This window comes from Camelus bactrianus, chromosome 10, assembly GCF_048773025.1.
Source record: "Camelus bactrianus isolate YW-2024 breed Bactrian camel chromosome 10, ASM4877302v1, whole genome shotgun sequence".
NCBI classification, from domain to species: domain Eukaryota; kingdom Metazoa; phylum Chordata; class Mammalia; order Artiodactyla; family Camelidae; genus Camelus; species Camelus bactrianus.
This window is the reverse complement of record NC_133548.1, coordinates 42,251,199-42,258,351: the sequence shown is the minus strand read 5'-3', so window position 1 is coordinate 42,258,351 and position 7,153 is coordinate 42,251,199.

Sequence of the window (7,153 nt, the reverse complement as noted above, 5' to 3'; positions counted from 1 at the left end):
TTGTCTAAATCTTTGTGGTGCCTATTTTCTATTTTATCTCCATTATCACTACATTTTAAAATGTAGAGTATAAAGTATATAAAGTCCCCAAAACAGAGCACATTTTTGACAGACTATGAAACATTGATTATTTAATGATGAGCTTAAGTCCACAATAGTGTACGTTTGGGGATTTAAGAAAAATTTACCCATCATCCTTGAGTTTTTTTTTTGGCATAAGGATTTAATATTTTTACATCACGTTGCATATTATACATTCGATCTGTCAGAAATGTATAATGCAGTTTAAAATAGCTTTATATTGTTAAGTGAATATAATGGATATGATTCATAACTTTGTAATTTGAACTGAGTCACAGGAGAGAGCTTTGAAGTGGGGAGTTTTTAACTCACTAAATTGGGCTGAGTTTTAGAATTGAGTGCAAATTTAAGTGATTGGCAATGTTAATTCTGTGTGATGTCTTTTTCTGACATAGATTAGAACCAGAGAGATAAGCACTGAAGGCCTTCTAGCAGATAAAAATGGATGTTACAAGATCCTTGTGCTTTTTGATCATAGGTAGGTCATATCTCTTGATTAGGATCTATTCTATAAACACTTCTAACAAGTTTGATTATTTTAGCTTTTAACATGGAATGTTAAAAAGCTCAGTTCAGAAGTGTGAGAGGAATTGGTGCAGACAGATAAATTAGATATAAAAGCTGATAAGTGTGGGAGGCAGAAAACCTTTAAAAAGGCTGTATAGGCTGAAACAGAATATATTTCAGCCACTGAGGACAAAGCTAAAAAATAAAATAGGTGTTTAGTAGCATCACTCATTAAGTCATTAAGGTGCATTTTTCCTAGTGCACTAGCTTCAAAGAAAAAAATCAAGTGTTGGTTTTCATCAAGATTTGCAGTAAATTCTTTGCATACTGTTTAAGAATAGTAAATTAAGTAGAAAAAGTCTAATTTTCAAAGGACATTCTTAAGCTATCTGAAAGCTGATACGAGAGTCGGGCTCTTATTCAACATAGGATGCTTATGTTAAGTGCCTTTTATATGCCACCTGGTAGACAGAAGAAATAAGTCTTTGCCCACTAGGGACCTGGGATAAAATAGAGGAGACTCCATAAACAGAATGACAATAAAATGTGGTAAAGTCCTATGTTGGAGGGATGGCTCAAAGGACAATTACATACCTTGGAAAGGTGCTGGTGGCAGATAAGAGAATGGATCCTGGGAATTACGTTTAGATTAGTTTCAAAGCCATTGTAGTATTGAATCATGGTAAGACTAAGGAGGGCCTGAACTAGGACACCTATGGATGGAAACAAGGGGCTAGGATTTCGTTAGATGGGAACACTGCACGTTGAACTACAGTTTTTGTTTTATAACAGAGTGAGAACTTGTTAGTATAACGTCAGGATATAAAGCTACAAGCGCTAATACAGAAGCATTGAAGAATTTCCCAGAAACATTTATTAAAATGCAGGGGCCTATTTTGTTTGAGTCAGGTTTTTGGCATTGATAAAACAACTTTTTTTAGAAAGCTAACTTTAGTAAAGAAGAAAATTTTGAAATATTGACTTTGCAGTTGGGTAGGAGGAATAAGATACTGCAGTAAACTACAAATCGAAACTGTTGCCTTACCTTTATCTTGCCAGGAATCCAAGGCAGCCCCCTTAAACTAATGAACTAATGTCTTTTGAAAAGACAGTTCTCAAGCTTTGATTTTGACTCTGCTTTGTCCCAGAGGGCAAGAAATAAGGGCATTTAAAAAATTGGTAACAGCTGGGTTTGGGTATTGATAACGAAAAAAAAATTGATAATAACATGGCTTTAGGCTGTTTCCTAATTCTTAAGCAGCAGCATCCTGATATTAGAGTAGTTCTTCCTCCCCTATTCAGTCTCCACAAAGCATCACTGACTTCAGCCAACAGATCAAGTAAGTTGTTGCATCCTTAAGGTATTTTTCTTTATGAAATTTTTAAAGGCCAATTAAAGCAATCAACAAGGAGGATGGATCAAAAAGAATTTTGGAAGTGTTTTGGATATTGTGAAAATTTTAAGTGAAGCCTGGAACTAGGATTTTGGAGGAAACTGCCTCAGTATTTTGAAGGCGTTTGTATAACTGTAAAAAGCATCACTGAAACTGACTGCGGAGTGAGTGGATCTAGAAATTTCTCCTGCAAACTTGGTTGTTTTGTTAGACATTTCTCAGAAGCTCAGCAAAGTAGATTTTTTATAAAAATGGAAGAGTAAGACATTGAAACTGTCCCTCTCCCAACATTTAGCTTTCAAAAACCTTGAGAGGCATTCATCTGAACATCATTGAACTTGTTTTTTTCTTTGTGGCAGATGGCCCTAATTTTCAGTGCAGTTCAAAGGTCTCTGGAGTAAGGAAAAATACCTATGTATGCTCTAGGAAGAGTTACCAGGAAAAGATGGCATGTTCTGTCCAAACTTCATTAAACTAAGAGTCTAAGAAACCTCAGCCAGTCCAGCCCATGAAGAAAAATGCCTCAAAAGAACATTTACATCATAGTTCACATTGTTTAGTTTTATATGGTTAATAAATATTTTGAAGAGCATATTCTTTGTTTTGAGTTTTGACATTCTTAATGTATGAAATGGCTTTCCAGGCCTGAAATTCCAGTTTATGCCTACTAATCCATTACACCAATGGGAAACACAGGCTCAGTGTACATTCACTCCATTTAGGATTATTAACCAGGAGCAGAGTCACCTTTCCACAGATTAGAGGATGGAGGCTCAGGTGAGTTAAGAAACCGAGGAACTCAATTTGGCAAGTAGGAGAACCAGAATTCCAGCTGAGATCTCACAGCAAAAAATCATGCTTCTTCCAGACACATGAAAGTAGAGGACAATACTAATTAAAGGGGCAGTCTAAGAATTAGGAAAACTGGGAAGATTCTGGTGGTACGGAGACCAAGAGAGAAGTTTGAAGGAAGAATTGGTTAACTGAGACTGTATATAGAAAAGATTAAGAAATGACCCAAAGCTCCATGAATGCATCTGAAATTTACTAGATCTTTGGCAAGCAGTGTCAGTAGAGAGGGAACAGAAGCCAGATTACAGTGAGTTGGGTGTAAATGGGAGCAAGAGAGACCGCAAACAATTAATTTTGAGAAACACACCTGACAAAGCAGGGCGAGGGTGGAGAGGGCCATACAGTTAGAGAGGAATCTTTGGGTCTTGTGATACTGCTGTTTATTGATCACCTATTATGTGCTCAGTGTTTTATATACATAATGTCAATCTTCATAAGAACTCTACACAAAATCCTCATTTTACTCATATTAAAGAGGTAAAACAAATTTCCCAGATGACGTAGCTACAAAGCTTCAGCCTTCAAACCTAAAGCATTTGGCCAAACCATTAGCTGAATTGATAGCAAGTCCTTTGAGCCTGGAGCAGAGGTAGAGTGAATGTGATGAGACACATTTGGAAGAGTTTAGGGGAATGCAGGACATGGGGCAGGGGAATTCCAGGCTGAGGCCTCTTGTCCAGTCCTGGGAACTGTAAATGCCTATGGACAGATGCACACATGTGAGAGGAGTCCCTTCTCACACCACTGCATTCTTTCCTTCCCAACAGGGGAAATAGAGAGTATACTGTATAACTATTTAAAGCAAGGTTTCAAGGAGCTCATATATATATAATGTATTTTCTTGATTGAACAGCCTGTTCTATTTTTGTTGTTTTAATGGAGGGACTGGGGATTGAACCCAGGACCTTGGGCATGCTAAGCATGCACTCTACAACTAAGCTATACCCTACCCCTTCAAGGATTTTTTTATGACTTAGGGAAATGTATGCGTTAAAATGTTAATGTGAAAAAATCAGGAGGCAAAATTGTATATAAAGGACTTTTTTTTTAAAGCGTTAAACAAAAGAATGGAGGGCTAACAATGGCTGTCATTTGAGTAGTGAGATTATGGGATATTTCCCACTCCTTTTTCCTTTCTGAATCTTCTATATTTTAAACAATGAGCCTTTATTTTGTAATCAGAAAAAAATACACTTTAAAAATACTTGAAGTTATTAACACCTGCAGTCAGTACAAATTGGGCGAGACAGCTGGCGTTCAGTGACTTATAAAGTGGTCACACCTGCGTGCCCCAAGGTTTTTGGTAATGAAACCATTCCCTTGAATACAGGGGCACCTACATGATCTGGGTTGGGCCAAATGGAGTTTTTCCTGGAAACTTGTAGATGCTCCAATTGATATGTTGGCAAAGACTGGGGCACGTGGTGGAGGTACAAGGCTGTACTTTGGAGCTAAGCATCTGTTCCCTGTTGGCAGGGGCAGCTGCTTCTCTTCCTTTCCCACTTTTTGATGTCCAGAGAGTACCAGGAAGGGCCCAGCTGCCTCCCCATCTAAAGTTGGATGCATATCTGCTGTTGAGCCCCCACGATGTTGCTGTTACGATCTTGGCTGGAGTGCTTGCCAAGCAGGCTGGGTTTTGGGTTTCTATGTAAAAGCTGAAATTAGAGGGAGAGATCCTAACCAAAGTGGCGAGAGGGTGAATAAGATCTAAAATCTTAGCGTGCAACAAGGGCCAGTGTAGAAAACCAACTTCAACTGCCAGCCAGAGGCAGAAGGCTTGGATCCTGCCTCAGATCAGGAGGAGTGACAAGGAGCTTGCACTGTCCCCATTTGCTGCATCGCTGGTTGTTGGCTGTGTGTGGTTACTGTATCACACTGGCTCCATGAGCTCATACACACTGGCTCACACATCTAGGGGCCAGAGACCCCTGGCTTTGCCCAGGGAGAGACCCAGACCCACGTGGGGAGTCTGCGACCCAACTGCTCCTTCCCCTCACCCTTCCCCTGCACTTGGTCTTGGAAGGAAACTCTTGCTTAACCACCAGGCTCCTTCTGTGAAACTGGAGCACATGCAGATTTACATCTGTTTGCATTCTCCCTCCTCAGGGAGTTGACTTCAAAGCTCTCCCTTTAGGCATAATAAAAAGAGAGAAACTGAGAAGTAAGATGGTGCGAGGGAGGGAAATATGGATGGCAGCTTACACAGGCATCTTGGGAGAGATGAGAGTGGCTGAGACCTTGGAAGTGCAGCAGAGGGAGGGCAGCTGATGGGCCCGAGGCGGGCGGCACAGCAAGGAGAGAGGGTTCAGCCATGTCCCCATGTGCTATAACCCTCGAGCTTAGCATGGGTGATGTGTTGAGCCTCTCTGACTGTGTTTCCGGTGAGGATTGAAAAATACTTAGCAATGACACAGTAATCCTTGCTGGGGGTGGCTGCCTATATTCCAGTTATAGTACTGTCGTTGTAATTGTGATATTCTAACACTCCCTTCTGCTCTGGGATGTGTCCTTGTTACAAGGGGTGGGTACCCAGTGGGTGGGTCTGTACTTTGGGACTCTGTCTCCTTGGCATAGCTGATTGGTCCTGTGGAGACACTTGACTCAGGAGAGTTCTTGGATCTCTTCACAGCCCAGCCATTGATGGTATCGTCACTGGACCAAACTCCATGTAGCAAAGCCAATCTCCTGACACTGGGGTATGGTGAAGGAAAGTCTGGACTTTACTGCAGGTGCTAAGCAAGGAGAAGGGGCAGTTCATGCTCAAAGAACTAAACTCCTGGATGGCTTTTAGGGAAGGCTTTTCAAAACAGAGTGAGGGAGAGGGTTGCATGATGAGTGACCAACTGGTGGACATCTTTCTGATTGGTGGGTGATGAGGTAATGGGGTAGTACTTAGGGAGTCAACATCATCAACTCTCTGGGTCCAACCAGTCTGGGGGCCATGTGCTGGTGGTCAGCAAACAGACAGCGTCCTCCACCTGGTGGGGGTTTTAGTATCTGCAAAACAGCTTAGGAATGTGTGTCAGACTTATCTCTACCTTTGAGAGAGAACTGGGGGGTCCTCGTGACTGATTCATTGTTTGAGTGGTGGCTACTCTCCTGCCTGACTGTCCTATCTTTGTTTTTGCATTCTTCACTTCCCCAAACATTAAGTGCTGGGACCTGTTCTTTGTTCCACACGGAGGGCCCAGGAGGTCATATGTCCATAGCCTCTTTTCCCAGTCAGCAATAAGTGGGGACACAGAGGGGTCTGTCACTGGGAAGGCCCCTACATGGGTCTGCTTGGTTTCAGTATGGCGGTCAGTCCCCAACCCAAGACAGGCCAGGGTCCCTTCTCAGAGCAGAGAGAGAATGAGCTAATCCCTCTTGCAGGGGGCAGGCAGGATGTGAACAAGGCCAGGGAGCTACTGGCACTCAGCTACACTGAGGACCTGGTCTGTAGTGGGGAAAGTGGAAGCTAACATGCAGAGAGATCCGGACGTTGAATCCTTGGTTCTAGTTAGTTATATCTGACCGAGGCCCAAACTCAGGGTTTCCCTCCCATTCCCCTAGTTTCATTGCTGATTGAAATAATCAATTCTCCTTCCAATAAGCCCCATCTCCTGTTTTTCTTTCTTAAAGTAGTTGGTTCGTTTTGGTTTCTTGCATCACACACCAAGAGTTCTCTCTTATGCAGATGACCGACTGAGTAGGTTACATTAATCTTATCCAAAGCTTTCTTCATCCTCAGATCTCAGATGACTCTGCATCTCTTGATCACAGTGGTACCCAAGAGTAGCTGTGTCCATAGGGGCTGTTTTGCTCCCAGCCAGTTTCGAAAGCTCTATTGCCAGACCTTGTATCTGCCTTTCTAGGAAGCTCTCAGTCCACTCATGTAAGACCTGGACCTGCCTCTGAGAGCCCACAGTTCAGGAGACAATAGGAGATCCAGAAACCCAGGCACTTGCCAGCAGTTTCCTGTGGGGACATCTATTTTTAGCTTTACATGTGACCTGGCCTCGTCTCAGAGAAAGCTTAATATCTGCAATAAAGCAAAACTCATTTCTAACCATGCAGACAAATGCACTGTCCCCGCTCACCTAGACCCTGCTCCAAGATCTGCAACGTGTCAACTGCCAACCCAAGATGGGCAACTGACCAAAGCAACTGGTATTTCCCCCTGAAATCATCTGTGGGAAAAGAATTCACAGTTGAGCAACTCAGGATTTTAAGAGGAAAATAGGATTATAAATGTTTTTATATTCACCTACTTGCTGAATAAAAGGATTGTTTGAGACATTATAATGTGTCTTAAATGGGTGATAATGAGTACTATTCAA